This window comes from Acomys russatus, chromosome 1 (assembly GCF_903995435.1).
Source record: "Acomys russatus chromosome 1, mAcoRus1.1, whole genome shotgun sequence".
In the NCBI taxonomy this organism is placed as follows: Eukaryota; Metazoa; Chordata; class Mammalia; order Rodentia; family Muridae; genus Acomys; species Acomys russatus.
Genome location: NC_067137.1, coordinates 104,816,430 through 104,835,100, shown reverse-complemented (window position 1 = coordinate 104,835,100; position 18,671 = coordinate 104,816,430). Strand labels below are relative to the sequence as shown.

Genomic DNA, 18,671 nt, shown 5'->3' with positions numbered 1-18,671 from the left:
TTCTCCATATTCTCATCAACATGTGCTGTCACTTGAATTTTTGATCTTAGCCATTCTGATAAGTGTAAGATGGAATCTCAGAGTCATTTTGATTTGAATTTCCAAGATGACTAAGGACTGTGAGCATTTCTTAAGGTTTATTGCAGGCATTCAATATTCCTGTTGTTAGTTCTCTGTTAGCAGGCAAATGGAACTAGAAATGATCATCCTGAGTGAGGTAACCCACACCTAGAAAGACATACATGATACATACTCACTTATAAGTGGATATTAAACCAACATAGATGTTCCTTGAGAGACTACCCAGAGGGGGATTGGGACAGATACTGGACTTCAAAGCCGGACTCTGCGTGAGGCTCTTAAAGTTGTAAGGAAGAATTGGGTCAATGAAGGACCTGGAAGGGTCAGGAGTTCCACATGGATACCATCAAGCCTGGCTGATCTGAACCCAGGTGGGGCCTGCACAAAGTGGTACACCAACCAAAACATTGCAAGCAGAGGATATAGATCCTTGCTCAGATGTAGCCCTTGGATTGCTAATTCTCCATGTGTGTGTTGGGGGCTGCCTTTGGCTTGAACTTTGGTGCCAGCAATTTGATCACTGCCCCCTTGGTGGGTGACATTGCTGTAGGAAGGGGATGCAGGCTAACCTGAGACCTGACAGGCTGATGTCAGGCAGTGGGGGAGGAGCTCCCCCTTGCAGAGGTCTAGGGGAAGGGAATAGGTTGAAGAGGGAGGGAGGATAGGAACAGGAAGATAAGAGTGATAGGCTAATGATTGGGAAGTAATGTGATTAAATTATAATAAATAAAATTTAACATTAAAAAGAAAGTTATAACTTGTACCCCATGGTTCACAGCTTCTAGGTGCTGACCCTGAGGAAACACTTCTCTAGGTGGTTGAGCAGGAACCCAAGCAGTACTGGATCAGAATCTATGCTTTCAAGTGAATTTGCATTTCATTCCTTCATAACCTTCATTGAGATGCTTTGACAGCACTTGACCCCTAATTTGGACTTGCTAACACTCATTTAGTAAGTGGACCACACATTGTCATAGTCTTCAGCTCTCACTATACAGCTGAGTAATAGTGGCAAGCCATATTTATGCTGAAGGGAGAATGCAGTGGCTATGCTATCTTTTCATTTCCTTCCCCACACAAATCACGCCTTTGTTTTCCAATTAAAATTCTCTCAAGTTCACAGGACACGGGCAGAATGAAACAAAGAGGAATTTGCCGGAATATGACATAAATGGCCTGCAGCCCTATTTCCCATGAAGATCTTTTGCTTTTTCTGAAACCTCATGAATTGGTCCTCCACTGCCCACATTTCTCTCGGCTTGCTATAATTTCAAATTGCTCCTAGAATGACATATTAATATCTATTCACAAGACTACAGGGCTACTGTAGCCTGCAATAGCAAGATGTTCCAGATTCCTACCAGAAAACAGTTCCAAAAACATGGGAAGCTTGGTCATAAGAATATGTCTATCCCTTGGTGCCAATTTTTACATTACTTTTCTTCTTCCTGGAAAGAGTTTCTTGACAAAAGCAACTTATGGAAAGAATGAATTATTCTAGACTAGTTTGAGAGTTCCATTATGACAATCTGTAAACTGCCAAGGCTACACAGCAAAACCAAACAAACAGCCGCCCAAAAAATCCAACAAAACAAAACTCATATTTAATGAAAAAGTATCAATGTCATTGATGTGGGTTTTTTTCCCGTTTGAAATTAGACATATAAAATAACTCTCAGTCACAATGTAGATAAAGAAGGGAAATATCAGCAGTGGTATTTATGATATGTGTTTCTCACAGAATCTTCGTTAACAATATTCACACTTTATTTCAATCAGTTTATTCTAAATGCTTGACGTTCTTCAAGTTTGCACTTTGCGCAGAGAGTTTCAACAATTAACTGTTAAAATGTTTCAAGGAAGAACAGCCCTCAAAGGATTTTGGAAATATTTTTTTATATCTCAAATGTAGGACAGAAAAATGAACTAAATTGCAAGGTATACCAAGTTATTAAACCATTCTGATTTTTCACGGCAGGTCATTTTTCTTCATATCCCTCTTCTCAAGGAGTAGGCTCTTTTCTCAATCTAGAAAGCCTGTTTTTACAGGAGTACTTTTTACTTTTTTTGCAGTGGGTTCGAATATGTTTTTGTTCCCATCACAGATGACCTCAGGGTCATTCATCTGCTGGGCTCTCAAGGACATGGTGTGTGGGCAGTGAGAGTACTCAGGAAATATTCCTTCCACTGTCTCGGTCTCTCCTGGTTGGTGAAGTTCTCTATCATTATTGTTTTTTAAATGCTGACATCTAAACTAGATTTATCACGAGATGCCATTGAGTGAGTAATTATGAGGAAACAATTGTTACTACTCACAGCTGCTTGAGCCAAGATGTTGAATCCAAGGGCCTTGAAAAGCTTAGTCGTTTTAATGGGTTCAGACTCGGATAAACACGCCCTCTTTCTGTCAAGCTTCATTAGTTTATTCTCCAATCCAGCAAGTAGACCTTTGTCCCTAACATTCAGAAAGCCTCAAGTTTCTCCAGTGAGTCATTGTTCCTTCTAGGATTTGACTAATCAATTGACACCCAATTCCTTAGTACCCTCCATGCTTGGGAGTGCATGGTCATGAGGTAAGTGGATATACTCTTACACAGTAATTTCATTACTAAAATCTGCAACAGCATTACATAAAGTTGAAATTACAGCACATTAAATCTGTCATCTGCTTTCTGATTGCAGAGCTAAATGGCCTTTCGTACTTTTCTTATGTATAGATGTAGTGTGGGGCCCCTTAACCCAATAGGTTTTGGAGAACACATCAGCTCAGTAAACTATCTCCATTCTGTCATTCCTATGTCTTGCTACAGTCTAAGTATCAATGCCCAAGATCTTCTCAAGACATTCATTACAACAAGAAGAAAATACATATAAACTCTCTGTGGCAAAGATTTACTACGAAGGAAACAGGAAATAATAAAAATTTTATCTGAGACTGAAGAGATGATGATGATTGGATGATGATTAATTTGATTTCTATTGCATGAGAAAAAATTGGTAAAATTCTTGTTTCAAGTTTTATATGGAAAGATCACATGACTACTCAACTTGCAACTGTGCAGAAAAGATTGGGAAGAATCAAATATTAGCGTCTTTCACTACAGCTGCATTCTTTGGTGAAAGCATTATAAAAAAAGAAGCACTTTCAGGAGGGAATTAGCTAGTTTGCAATAGAAATAAAATGATAGGGTTTCTGAAAATATGACATCATGGTGAAAACACTAACTGCCCTGGATCTGAAATCAGTAGAAAATACAGAAAGTGCAAAATAACAAAATCACACTCACATACTCTTTCAGGCAGCATCACTTCCAGCAACAAAGAGCTGATGGAGATCAGTGCCATCTTTATTGGTTTTTTTGCAATAATTAGAAAATGTAGAAATATTAAATAATGTTTTTAGATGTGTTTCAGCTGTCTGATAAACCGAGACTTCTAAAAGAAAAGAAACAAACATAAGGGATGACTTGGGAGATAGTACTGAGTTAAAAATTAAAGAGGAAAATTGAAATATTATAGCTCCAAAGCTTTACTGTTAAGGGTTGTAAATTTGAAGTTAGGCAAGACCAAGGTTTCTGGACTTTGAGCACCAGAATACTGAAGAGAGGGAGTCTGTACAAAAGAGAGCAACTGTGACATCCAAGAGATTAATTTCAGAATTGACTTATAAAAGTATATAGGAGAAAAACAACCAATGAAACATGAAAAAAAGAGGGTAGCTAAAGTCATATCTAAGACAAACATGCCATTGTAAACATTTTTCCTACACTTTGGAAAGAACTCATGATGCAAAGAGAACTGTGTAAGAGTTTCACAGTATTCTGGATTTTTGTGATATATGAACCTTAGGAAGGGAAGCAGCTTCTTAGATGTTAAGCAGAAAGCATGATCTTCAAATAAGTATTCAAAGTAATTCATCTGATTCTAAGGAATAAAACTGAATGTCAGAAAGAACAAAACCCACAAATGAAAAAAAAAAAAAAGAAAGAAAGAAAGAAAAGAAAACAAGAAAAAGAAAAATAAGTGATCTCTAGCACACACAACAAAATATTACCAAGGAAACCACTATTCCTAACCTAAATAAAAACTGATCAACATCATTAAAAAATTAAGGACTAATCATAATACATTATTATATAACAAGTAAAAATGAAGCTATTTTTAAAATGACAAATTTATGTATACATATTGCTATTCTGTACTTGAAAGATATGTTAAGAGAAATTCAAGTAAAAACAATACAATGAAATGCAAATATGTATTAGTTTAAACTGTGATTAGAGTAACAGAGAGAAAAATATGCTGAAAGAAATAATATTTTGTATCATTTTCTTAGTCTCTTTAAAAATAACTAATCAAAGCAATAAGACTTTATCACAGTGCCTATTATACATATCAAAATAAGTTTTAGAACAATTTCACAAGTGGAAAATAAAAAAATGAAAAATAAAAAAGTGATATTCTTAAGGATACAAAACTGAGACATTGTGCTATAATTGGAAAATGCACACAGTAAGTGGAAGGGCAACCATTTAACACTCCAGCAGATGGTCCTCCATCCATGCACATGCAAGCTGAAAAAAAATTAGACTCAATAGGAATATCAATACTATCAACAAGTGCCCTTGCTAAAGCTGTGGTTCTTGCCTTTCTCCTATGGCTGAACCCTACAGGCCTTCACCATAAAGGTTTGATGTTAGGCAAAGGGAAAACTGAATCTTCTCAGGAGGAATAAATCAAGTGAGACCTGGATAACAGCCTTGCTTGTCAAGAAAAGTCCACTCCAAGTGGACAGTCCAGAACCAATCCAGCGAATCCCTTTTCATCTCTACCCATGCCTGCTAGTTGGAAGTAACCTAAGGTTGGCCCATCAACACTCCAGTCCCTTCTTACCCCCTTGCTTTTGAAGAGAGGGTCTCCAGGGTCTTTTCCATAATTCTTAATGCCCTCATGACTAATGTCTGTTGTTCTCTCTGAATCTGCCACCCACTCCAGCCCACTGCCAATAAACAACTCTTTAAAGGGAGCTGGCGATAACAGGAGCTCCATGAGAAGACAAGCAGAGACAGCTAACTAAAGCCCAGAGGAGCTAGTGGGTACTAAAGCACCAACCAAGGACCATGGAAGGACATAGGCCCCTGACAAAGAGATAGCTGATGGGAAATTCAGGCTTTATTTGGGTTCTCTACTAAGTGAAATGGGGGAATGTCTCTGACATGGACTCTGTTGCCAGATTTTTGATCACTTCCCCCTGGCAAGACTGCCTTGCCAGGCCACAAAGGAAGAAGACACACTCAGTCCTGATGCACCTTGATGAGATGAGGTGGTTGGAAAGGCAGGATTCTCCTTCTCTGAGGAATATGGGAGGGACATGGGGACAGGTAGGGTAGGACTGGGAGGAGAGGAGGGATGGGACTTCAACCACTATGTAAAGTGAATGGATATGTAAATAAATAAATAAATAAATGGAAAACTATTTAAAAGAGAGCACATAAAGTTGCAAAGTAAACCTGAGAGAGGAATAGGGAACAAATTGAGGAGAAAATGGGCAAGTAGAAATGGATTTGATCAAACACATCTTCCACAGGTATGAAATTCTCATTCAGAAATAAAATATTTCTACTAGATATTATGTTAATTTAGTAAAGCAGTAACTGTAAATTCTCATCCAAAAACAATTTCACTAGCACTGAGTAGTCATATAGGTTGCAGAACCAGACATGGTTTCTCTCTTGTTCAGTGGGTCTTAAGTCTCACTAGAGAGCTGCCGGATAGTGGCAAAGTATGTGTGCTCCCTCTTCATCCTTAGTATTATTGTACTGTGCTGGTCATTAATATGACAGGCATTGTAGTTGGATAAACTGTTGACTGCTTCTCTGTTTTGCAAGTAAACACAGTGCCTTCTGGTTTCACACAAATTCATCATTTGTCTTTATGTACACAGATAGGTGACGCCTTTTCCATTCATCAAGAAAACTTCTCTTTGAAACAACAGGCACAACTATAGAAAACCACAACCAATGAAACTTCAGAGCGTGGAGTCCACTTCCAAGTACAGATCTACAAAACTCTGCCTTAACCTAAGTCCCAAGGAACATTGTGGAAGAGTGGCATAGAAAGCTTGTAAATGCCAGATGATCGGCGAGTCTGCGGTGTTCTTATATCTCCAAAACTACCAGAAGCTAAATACATAGAATCTCACCAACATGACTGTCCAAGTGTGAGTTGAACAAGGACAAAACCAATGGGTATATCAAAGTGGACAGGAAATAAGGGAGGCCTTAACCCTATAGACAGAACAACACAAGCTGAGCAATAAGGGGGGTGAGAAAGGTGATCTCCCTAAGGGAAGAGTACACTTATTTAGGGGTTAGTGCTTTGATAGCTATTCTCACAACTTTTGCAATGTCAACTGTTGCATTAGTTCAGAATTACAAAGTGCTCATTTTGTCAATAACTTAAACATAAATGTTTCCCAGGCCCTCGATGATCAGAAAACTATTGATAAAAAATCAGAAGCAAAGATTAATGCTCTGGAAGATGTGTTTTTTGCACTCAGGGAGGAAGTGAAAAAATATCAAGGTTCAGTTATCTACCTGATGTCGTGTAAGTTTTAAATATGTGTGTGTTTTACACTTCCTCCTTATAATAAAATTATTAATTGAAAACTTACTAAGAATCGTTTATTAGGAATTTGGAAGAATAATGATCTTACTCGGGAGTTGCAAGTTCTCTGAGCACAAACTACTGTACCAGCAACGCTCACATGGATTCTCTTAAAATAGAAAACCAAGCTAAATCATTACAAATGGAACTTGTCAACTTAAATCCTGACAATTGACTGCATTAGTTATTTTCTAACAGGGTCCTAACTGGTATGGTGTTTCTTTTATTTTCCCTACATCTTTAAACTTATCTTTATGTCTATCTCCATGGTCAAATGAGAAATTTATGAGCTGCAACTAAAAAATAAAAAAGGAGGAATGTCACAACCCCTCCAGTGGAGTCCGTGTGACAAACTTTACCAGGGAACCCAAGGCTATGACCACTACTCATAGGAAGAACCTCCTGGAAACAGGTCTGATGTTCTTGCCAGGAGTAAGTAATTTCAGCCTCCCTCCTTTTCTCTTATCACTTATTATTTGAGGACATTCTGACTGTTTTCTCTTTCTGCCTATGTTTTTATTTTTCTTATCAAAGAACTTTCCATATCTTCTTGTTGCTAAGCGACCCTTAGCTTGAAACTGCAGCCAAGGATCATTCAGTCAAGTTTACCACTAAGTTCCATTCCACTTGTTAATGAAAACATGGATAATCTGTAATGATCATCCATTAACATACACGCAAAATTAACATTATATGGACTGGACAAGTTATATTTAGGAATATATATGTAAATATTCATACATATATGCATGCAATAACAATTAATGAAACAAGAGGCTAAAAGTTTTTAAAAGAAAAAGATAAAAGGTTAATTCTAAGAGACATAGCAATACAAAATCAAATGCATAAAAATAAAATTTGGATATTAATAAGTGTAAGACATGTAAAGGAATGACTGCATAAAGTTAAAATGAGTTTCTCTATGAATTATCTAAAAGAACCTGTTAGTCTTTTATTTTTTCAATTGAACAGATGTGGTTTTTTAAAAAAAATAAACAAGATAGACAAAACCTTATCCAAACAAACTAAAACATAGAGAGAGAATATCCACATTAACAAAATAAGGAACAAAGAGAGATTAAAAACAGGCACCAAGGAAATCTAGAGGACTTGTACACCATCATCCTGGAAAATCTAAATGAAATGATTATTTTTGGATGTCAATATTTTATTTTACTTTTTAATTGATTAAACATTATTTTATTTTTAAGATATACACTTATATTATTACACATATATACAATAGACTACCTATAACAAGAAGAACCATGATGCAATCAGAAATTATATTAATGTTACATTCGTAGTGTTTTGGCTATTTGTACTTGACAGTACTTGAAAGTAAACTACTTTAAAGTAGTATAACTTGAAATTATTGCTAAACTTACAGTGATCTTATTAATAGCCAGCAAATTACAAAACACAATTTGAAATAAGAATTATATTGACAGTTATGAAACAACTGACTTTTTAAATCATATTAAAATGTAGATACACATGGACTGGATAAAACTTCAGAACACAACAAGCATAAGTTAACACAAATTTTTATAACATTTTAAAAATCAATATTTTTTGGTGAGGGTTCAACTGTGTCATTACAATTGATATAGAACAAATAGGACATAAATAAAAAATTATATACAAACTCAAGAAGATATGGTAACTTTTTTTGGTGGTATTCAAAGGACATTTTCTCGAACAATGGGAAATTCATCAAAATGGAAGCCAGTTCTGAGTGAATGTTGTATGTTCATTAACATTAATAGTATTGTGACCATGACAAAAATCAGATGAAATAATTTAAATGAATCAAATAAAATTATATATTCTCTGACTATTATGCATTCAAATATAAAATGACAATAACAAATATAAAAAAATCAAAATTTGTAAGTTAAGTTCACATTTTGGAATAGTTTATGGGCCAAACAAGGGATTATAATGTAGATAAAAACTATTTTAAACTTTAGGAATTTGAAGACTCTAAAAGATAGAAAGAACTCCCATTTATGGATTAGAAAACTTTATATTAAAATAGCCATTTTATATTTAAAACCCTCCAGATTCAATTTTATATTTTCCTTCACATACAGTCTTTATTTTGTTGAGATAGATCTTTTTAACCCTAATTTCTTCAGAGTGCTTAATAATGTAGTTACATAGGATTCTCTCAAAATATTTCTCTGCATTCATTGAGAAAGTCATGTGAATTCTGTATTTGAGTACATTTATAAACCTGTTACACTGATTTATTTGCATATGTTTGATCACTATGTCATCAGTGGAATGAAATTGTCTTGATGATGATGAATAAAAATCAATAAACAGATACATTAATCAATGAACTAGAGAATGACCCAGTGGTAGAGAGTTCTTGCTGCTCTTGCTGGGACCTGGCTTCAGTTCTAAGAACCCATATGGAGTTTCACAATCATCTCTAACTCCTGTTCCAGGGAATGAGATGCTGCCTTTAGCAGTTCATATGTAATGTGCACAGATGGTACACATACATATATGCAGGCATACACTCTAAATATAAAATAAAAATAAATAATCTTGAAAAAATGAAATCAAAGAATCAAACTTTCTATAACTTATAAAGATTCACAGAAAACAACTGCAGACAGGCTTGTCTTCAGATAAAATTATGATAAACATTTAAGAAGGATATAACAATTCTACTAAAGTACTCTTCTAGAATTAAATATCAGGATTCTTAATAGCTTTTAATTATGTATCAATGTATATTTATTAATATACTTTAAAAAAGCATATCATCATCCATTTCCTTTTTAAATTAAATAACAAAAATGAGTAGATAATGAAAATTAATAACAAAATAAAACTAAACCCAGTTCATTCTAAGAGTTAAAAATACCTTAACAATAAATGAAATTATGAAATATTAAAAATAGATGGAACGGAGGAAAAGATAAATAAAATAGGTTACATGACTGTAATATATGCAAAATTATCTTCTAATCACAGATTAGAAAGAGAGGAAACTAGACAGCCTAAAAATAGGACAGAAGTTGTTAAATCTAAATAAGAATATTTGTACAAAGCATAGTTATTAGTGTGATTCATAGTAAAAAATTGTGCCATCACTTTATTCAACATCACATTATTAGCTAAAAATAGAGGATTGTTATTAACAGGAAATTTCAGAAAAACAAGGTTAAAATGCCTTTACCTTTGAAAACTTCATCTTCATAAAAAATATCAAAACTCCTAGAGTTATTAATAAATCTTTGAAGGCTAAAAGATTTATGTTTAAAGGAAAATTAATTTTACGCATATACACTAGCAATTCAATTTGCCAAAACTCAAAACAATGCTATTTATAATAGCATCAGTATCCTTAGGTACTGATAGAAAAAATATATCAATATTTTCTAACTGAAAATTATCAAACATCTTCTAGATAACTTAAAAGAAACAAAAATGGGAATATATACCAGATTTGTGGATTTTTAAAATTCATTATTCTAAAATTGTATGCAGATTCTGGTCAATTTTGAAAAAATCCAACTGTAATATCTTTGTTTTAATCAGCAATTTTTGATAATCATATTTTTAAATTATGAATGGACAAATAACTGAAGTCAGATACCTGAAACAAGTTTAAAAATAAAACCCATCTTGGGGAGTTTGCTATACATTAACTCAACACACTTTAAAATGAGAATAAACAAGTCAGTGTTGTAAGAAATGTTGAAAAAACATGTAGCACATGCTGAAAATTGTTTTAAAAGTATGTACAATGTGTTGACATTTTAAAATGTTTGCAAAGGGACTCACTGGGGAACAGAGTAGATTTTTAAATATAGTGAAATGAAAGATGAAAACAATACATTTATACCTAATCCTCACCATTGCAAAAAGTCTCTCTTTAATTGAGAATATCAACTTAAACGTAACAACTAAAACAGTACTAATTTCTTTGGAAAGTGATTGGGCCTAATATTTGTAACTTTGAAGAAGGCAGTGACATCTTTAATACAATGCAAAAAGCAAAAGCCATAAAGGACAAAAACTGATATATTGAGTTTATCTAGATCAAAAACTTCTGCTCAGCACAGAACTCCTTTTTGGGAATTTAAAGTCCTGTCACTGACTGAGAGAAAATACATGTAATATAAATATTTGACTAATGATCTTCTTCCCCTCTAACTCTATACATAGAGCTCTATAACTCAACAAGACAAAGCAGGAAAATAAAATATTTGAAGAGACACTTTATAAAAGAAGATATACATACACATAAAAAGACATATAGCATAATTATCATAGACAGAAAATAAACATCATCAAAATATATCAGTGCCTAACTCTAGAGTAGCTGGGATCAAAACAAATGGTGGTATCCCACGTTGGAGAGAGTAACCAAGACTCATAAATTGATACTGTGGATGTAAAATTCATACAACCATGTTGACAGTTCCTTGTAGAGTCAAATATGCATGTGCTATATTTACTATATGCTTTTCAAAGAGAAATAAAAGCAAATTATCTCAAAGATCTTCACAGAAATGGCCATGGGTCATAACAATCCCAAACTGGAAATAAACCAAGAATTTATGAAAAGATTAATGAAGAACTGAACATCATATACAAAGGGCCAGACATGACTCAGAATAAAAAAAAAACAGAAATGAAAGAGTACTAACACACATTAACAGCATAAAGCATGGATCTCAAAATTGCTGGCCTGAGTAAATAATCTATATGAAAATAGCGCACACCATTTGATCCCTTTTACAGGAAATTCTATATGGAATGAACTGTTCTGTCCTGACGGAAAGCAGATCAGCAGTTGCCTATGGTAACAGAGGTTGTCTGCTAAGGTGAATGATGGACCTCTTTAGTGTGCGAGACATGTTTTGTGTCATACTCTGGCAGAGGTTACACAATTGTATATTTTGTAAATATCATAAAATTGTATACATGAATTTGCTAAATTTGATTATGTTTAAAGTCAACCTCAAAAACACAGCTTTGCAGCATGAATTATTTCTTTTGATGCCTGTCCATCGTGTGTTTACATAGCTTCAGTGTTGTCACAGTTTCAAAGTTAGGAATACGGATATGAGGAATGAGAAGGGAAGAGAGCTGCCTGTAGTTATAATCAGCTTAGGTATGCCTACAAAAGTCATTGATTCCTACATATATACAAAAGGATAGTGAGAGCTATAATAACCACTTGTCTTCTACCGACCGTTGAAGCCCAGAGACAAAATAGATCTAGGAATGTAGTGAGGGCCAGAAAGAGGATGTCTCCTGGTTTTAAGTTTTTCATGACATTTTTCCCAGTGGGACTTTGCATGTGACTCACTTCTCATCTTTAAAATACACAGCACGGTCACAATAGCTTCATTCTACCATAGTGGACTAGACCTATGATAAAGGGCACTTGCTCTGTCAGTTGCCCAGAAGGCAGATGCAGGGGAATCTTCAGACCAAATGAAAAGAACTACTCAATTGAAGGAGAAATGGGAATTTGTGTAAACACAGTGACAACACTGAACTTTTGGCTCCCCCCACTCGATGAAGATGGAGTTGCGATGTGTTACCGGTAGGAAGAAAACTAAGCTCTATCTGGCAATCTTAGAAATTGACAAGCAAACGTTTTACACTCACAGTTCAACAACACAGCCATTACATATGGAAATCTGTGGTATCTTTTTGTTATGATTTTGTTAAGAAGTAATGCGTATTTCTTCTTCTGTAATTATTTTCTCTAAGTAATAGTGAGACGACACGTAGATGACCAGGGAAACCAAGGAACAAATTCAATGAATGGAGCACTTCTTTAAACCAAAACCAGTAAACCTGGATGTATCCATGAATCTTCCCTCCTGAGATTACCAATAGCCTCACTCACTCTCTCAACTAACATTTTAAAAGACGATAGCACGAGCCACAGATAAGTTTTGATTTTATAAAGCTACAGAAACTCTGGAATTGCTTAATATACTCAAGATTTCCTATAACATGCATATTCAAACTAAAATCAGATCTTTATCAGATAAAAACTAGAAAAATCAAAAAGCTTCAGAAATGGGAGCTTAGCATGTATCATGGCATGCATATGAACTGTCCCCTGAAAAGGTTTGCATATTGAAAGTGTGGATCCTTATATTGGCATAGTGCAGAGGTGGGGCTTTGCGAAACTCCGGGATCATGAGATGTACAATCCAGATGTTAGAGATAGAACTCACAAATTAAGAGCACTGATCACTCTTTCAGCAAAATGGAATACTTTTCCCAGTTTCAACGCTGGCCACTCAACAGCTAGTTATTATAGAACTTCAGCTACAGCCATCCAACACACTGTTGTGGCCTCTGTGGGCAGTGGCATTCATAAACACACACTCTCACGCTAACACACGTGAGTATGAATAATATCTTAATGTATTTTTAGTAGTCAGGAGGGAGGGATAGAATTGTCATGTTCTGTCTGCTTGGAAGCCTGGTGTACTGAAAGCACATCTCTGCTGAAGATCCTGTTTGTTCTTGTCTCTGCTCCCCAGAACCCCTGATATGAGTAGCGTTCCGTGTGATGTGCTCCCTACTTTAATGAGCTTCTACACCAGAGGCTCAGAATAATCCAATGGCTGCAAATTTAAGCTTCTGAAAAATCAAAACTTGTCAAAACTTATCAAAAAAATCAAACATCCCTCTTTAAGTCATTTTCTGATATGTTTGTCATAGTGACAAAAAAATTTGACGTAGCATACTTCAAAACCACATCATGACATAAGAAGGTCAAATATGTGTTTCATCTGTGTCAATATCTGTTTGCCACCTTTTGTTCCATGCATTACTGCACCTAAAACCCATAACATTTGTGTTTCTCTAGATTGAATATTATGCGTGAGGAGATATAAATGATGATGTCATGGCTATGATTATAAGCAACTTATTTGCTTTATAAAAAATAATTTGGTAATATTATGTTTACATTCTGGCAAATGTACCCTGGAAAATCTGCTTAGAGGTTGGTAGCTTGAGAGGTCGGCTTCTATGGATGGGTTAAATATGTGAGGAGATATCTCTTCATCCATTTAGGTATCTTCCTTGTGACCATTCCTACAGATAGAGACCTTAGCAATAGTCTCATTTCCTGTTTATTCCTTTATTAATACAACAAATCTAAATCTTTCTATATTTGTGGATATATAGTTTATGTTGATTACTATGTTAGACTCTAGATTCATTATTTTTAATTATTACTGTAATAGGTTGATACAAATCCAATGGCTTAAGGTAACAAACTTAGTCTGAAACAAGTCAGAAGTGAAGTCAGAAGTGAGGACAAAGAAAAGCCATAGTTGGGTGGCATTTCTTTTGGTATTGCTCTGTGAGAATTCATATATTCTATTATTAAACTTCAAAGACCATTGACATGCCTTCTTCCATCAACTAAGCCATCATCAATACCACATTTTCTTCCTGACTCCTCTGATTTCAAGGGTGCTGTTCATTACATTTTGCTCCTTTGGATAATCAAAGCTAATCTCCACATCTCGGGGTCATGTTTAATCATATCTGTCACATCCCGTGGAAAACAGTGTATTCATAAGACCTGGATGTCTTTATGTGAGCATTATTCTGCCAACTACATGCATCTGTCTCCACAATCTACTTGTATTCTTGAAGTCTATAATGGCGCGTGACTGTGGCTGTCGCCTGCTTCCAATCATCTGCTTCACTATGAACTCAGAGAATAGTCTGCACATTGCCCACCGCTGATTGACTCTTAGAGCAAGTAGTTATTTTGAGAAAGTAACTTATTTTAAAATTCTCATTTGAAAATGAATCATCATATATTTGAAGGTCATTATATACAACACACACACACACACACACACACACACACACACACACACACACATATATATATATACATATATATATATACATTAAAATTCACAAAGGATAAAGGGAAAGCATTGCTAATCTTCAGAGTTTGCACTAGAGGCCAACTGATTTTCCATAGGAAAAGTCTGCTAACTACATCTTGAACATAAATTCATTTTGTATTTGAAAACACCTTTTTTTTAATCATAAGATGTTTTTATTTCAATCATATGACACTTGAGGTCACCTCAGATTTCACTGTTTTGTTCTCTTAGCATTCCCCTCTACACGGAGCAGTAGCATGAGCTCACATGATTCAGTAACACATCAACAGTAGTCATACAGTACATGCCCGTGTGGTTTTACATTACAGGACTTACTAATTCAGCTTGCCATCGTTTTCTAAATGCTTCCTTATATAGAAAATACATACTTACTTCAGGCAGACAAAATAACTTTTCAAAAAGAAAATTGGGAAACAACAAATAGAAATATTTATACCAAACACAAAATGTTGGCCTATAATCTAATGAGTCCTTTGCATAAGAACAAGCAGCCTTTTTATCATTTTTAATAATAAGTAGACATTCAGGCAGAAAGATAACTTTAAAGTTTAAAAAAAATTATGACTGTTTCTCCTAAACACTAAAGTAGACACTGTAATTTCAACTTGTCATCCACAGAGAAAAATAAAAAATAAAATATTCATATAAAATCAATTTAGTATATCACCTGCACGAAGTGACATAAAGATCTTTGATAAAAATTAATTTGGGTGCCATTGGAGACAAGATCCAAGAGCACTGGTACAAATAAATCACTTTTGTGAGGTAAAGGCATGTGGTCTCCCTGTGTTTTCTGGAACATACCTGAGACCCTGACATTATTAATCTTCTCCCTGAGGGGAAACTCCTCTCACCCACTGACCTTTTGCGTCTTCTCCATCTAGCTCCTTTAAATAGAATACCATACAGGGTATTACGTCACTAGGATCAAATATGAGAATATATATACTTTAATAAGATGCATTTGAGTATTCGCTGCTCATTGTGCAGAAGTCTAAGAATCTGATCATTTCAACACATTTGACTGAGAACATTCACACTCATCTAAAGCAAATGCTCAGGTTTGACCTTCAGAATGGAATGCAGATGTGACAACGACGTAACGTCATGCAGTGGCATCTAGGTGATCAATGGTTAAACATAAACCTACAAGTAACAATCTAAAACTTGAATTAGTTGATACTTGGTGATTGATCAATACATGGCACAGCCACAGAGAGCAGAAGGTCTGGTCCATGAGCTTCAGCAGTGGAGCTAGTTGAAGGGTCCAGCTTCTGATACAACTGATAGCTGAAGGATGGAGTTTACTGCGCTAAGTCCTTGGCCTATGCTGAAACTCACTGTCCCCTACATGCTGCCTGCCTCTGCCTTCTCGTGCAATCCTTATTTTTGCCATGTCCAAACTCCCCTCTTGTCTGATCCCCACTTTCTGAAACAAAGCCCCCCAGGACCCCTGACAGGTCACAGTTGTCTAGGCTGTGGCCATCAACAGCCTTCTGAACCGTCTGGGCTGGATGTTGGGAGTGCACATAGTCCTCTTCACTTCCTATCTGACAGGCATCACTAGCATCTCTTGGGAGACCTTTCTTTCCCATTTGGAATATGGCCCAGTCTTCACACTGCAGATTATTCTGATGCTAGACATCTGTGGGACTGTCCGCAGGGCCCTCTATAACACATTCTTCAGTCTCCTCACCAGCTCTGGTGCCTAATGATTGAACCATATCAGTGTCAAACATCACCATGTCTCTGTTGGCTGTCACCATCTCTGCCTGGGTTTTCATACCACCTTCTTCTTCTTGTTTCTTTTTTCCATTTAAACGAGTCTAAGGATCTTCTGGATAATAGACATGTTCACTGCTTCCTGCTCCCATGTCCTGTTCTGGGTTTCTGCCACCTGTTTCTCGGCAGTGAACTAGACCTGTTCCTCTTCATCCATGCCACCTACTTCTGTGTTCTGACACTTTAACTCCTCACTGACATCTTTGCAGGTTTCTACAGGGACTGAGGTGTTTTTCTTCTTGTTCTTCTTGGCCTTCCTCTGTAGCAAATCCAACGCCTCTGCCTGCTGCTTGGTCTTTTCTTTGTTGGATTCTTTCCCATGACTTGGTGCATGCTTAGCATCTGTGCTGCCTAAACCTGTTGTGTCCTGATGGCTGCTCTGAACTATGAGAGCCTCAGGGGTGGTATGGACTTCTGTCTGGATGGGTTTCTCATCCCTTACTTCTGTGTCCCCAATCTTTGTAACAACAGTTTCCTCACCTGCTTGTGGGCTCCAAATGAGGGCCTCCTCAGGGTCAGCTACTTCTCAAACAATTTCTCTCTCTCTCAGCTCTGCCCTACCCCATCATTCACACATCTTCCATCATGATTCACTGAGCCTTCACTCTGCTCCAAAGGACCAGAGGCCGCTGGACACACTTGTTGCCCGACTGCACCTGTAACACATTCTCCCTGTGGTTTCCACCTGCGCCCTTGAGTCTGTACAGCTCACCTTGTCAACTTCCGGTGTTTGCCCCAAAACTTAATCTGGGCATGGTTGGAAGCTAACTTTTTCCAAATCTGTTTTCAAATCCTCTTACTTTTCTTCAGCCTGATTATCTACAGAGTTTTCACTTTGGTTTTTTTGATATCCAAGGTGGCAGGCCCTGACACTTTACTTTCCAGACCTCCCAGGAAGTTGGCTTGTTCAGGAGAGTTTCTGGTCCTACCATCTGGCTTGTCTGTAACCTCACGGGACTCCATCTGCTCTGGGTTTTTTGAGGAAAGACGTAATCTCTTCATCTTGGTTCGGCACCTGCTCTTCACACCTGGCCCTTGTTAGTGGTCTGGAAGATAGGGCACTGTCTTCAGTGGGTTTCTGGTCCTCAGCGTTCTCACCAGGATGTGACACCCCTCTGTCTACACGATCCTTTACTGTGCTGGGTTTAGGCTGTTCTTCTCCCCCGCCCCCCGCCGCCCCCCTCCCATTCTCCACAATTTTCTTTTTCAACTCCACTTCATTGGCTTTTCCTAGTGCCCTCTCCCCGGCCGACTGGACGGCAGTCAGTTCCTTGCTTGTTATCTTGGTACCCAACGTCGTTTACTGTGTCTGAAGTCTCTCCGTTGGTAGCTATTTCCGAATTTAGATTTATTCCATGTTTTTCAAGCATTTCTTCCCTTCGCCCCAGGGCCTCTTTCACTTTAGCAAGCTGGAATTTGAAGGATGCCGTGAGCATGCTTCTCCCTCTCCAACTCTTCGCTCTTCTCTGTGTACTGCCGCGGCGACTAGGCCAGATGCTCTTCAAGACCCAGCAGATGTCCTTCAATGTGTCCACCTGGTGTATTTAGTTGGTCTTCTCGTTGTCTAGCTGGGTGTTGGAGACCAGGGCCTTCTTTTACTTCTCCTCAACTTCGCCCAGTGAATCTATAATTTCCCTAATGGACGCCTCAGTGTCCATGGAGGAAGTTTCCGGGAGGAAGTCCCACCCAGAGAATCCAGTGTCGCTGCAGACAGGCTGTGCATGTTACAGGACCCCTTCTCAGTGAGATCTTTCTTCTACCTCCTTCTGCTGCCATTCCAGCTTCTTCCTCTGAATTTCTCGAGCCTCAGCTTGGGCTGCACACTTCGCCTTCGCTGCCAGCCTGGCCTCTGACAGTCTTTACACTTCTGGACTCAAACAATCGGTTTCTTTGTTTTGCGTGCCTGGTGGGCTGGTCATGTTGCCAAAGTGTAGACCAACTTCCCACCCACAAGTTCACACCATAGGCCCACTCTGTTGTCCACAGGCAGAACGATCTCAGCGAGGCCACATTCTCAGATCCAGGAAAGCAGTCCAGGCAGAAGCAGAACTCACCATGATCCCTCTTGGCACACCACTCTCGGACATTGGTCTCCGTGGTTCCCCCTGAAGACATCTTATTTTTCATTATCAGACTGACATAACTGACTTCTCACCTCGAAACATTCTGAACAATACCCTGTTATTCATCAGTAGTATCTGTGTATTAGTT

General features: G+C 37.1%; 1 pseudogene; it reads right to left on the bottom strand.

The window, feature by feature from the left end:
• Positions 1 to 16,015: 16,015 nt before the first annotated feature.
• On the bottom strand, positions 16,016 to 18,379 carry LOC127192679 (leucine-rich repeat flightless-interacting protein 1-like; annotated as a pseudogene).
• Positions 18,380 to 18,671: the final 292 nt, after the last annotated feature.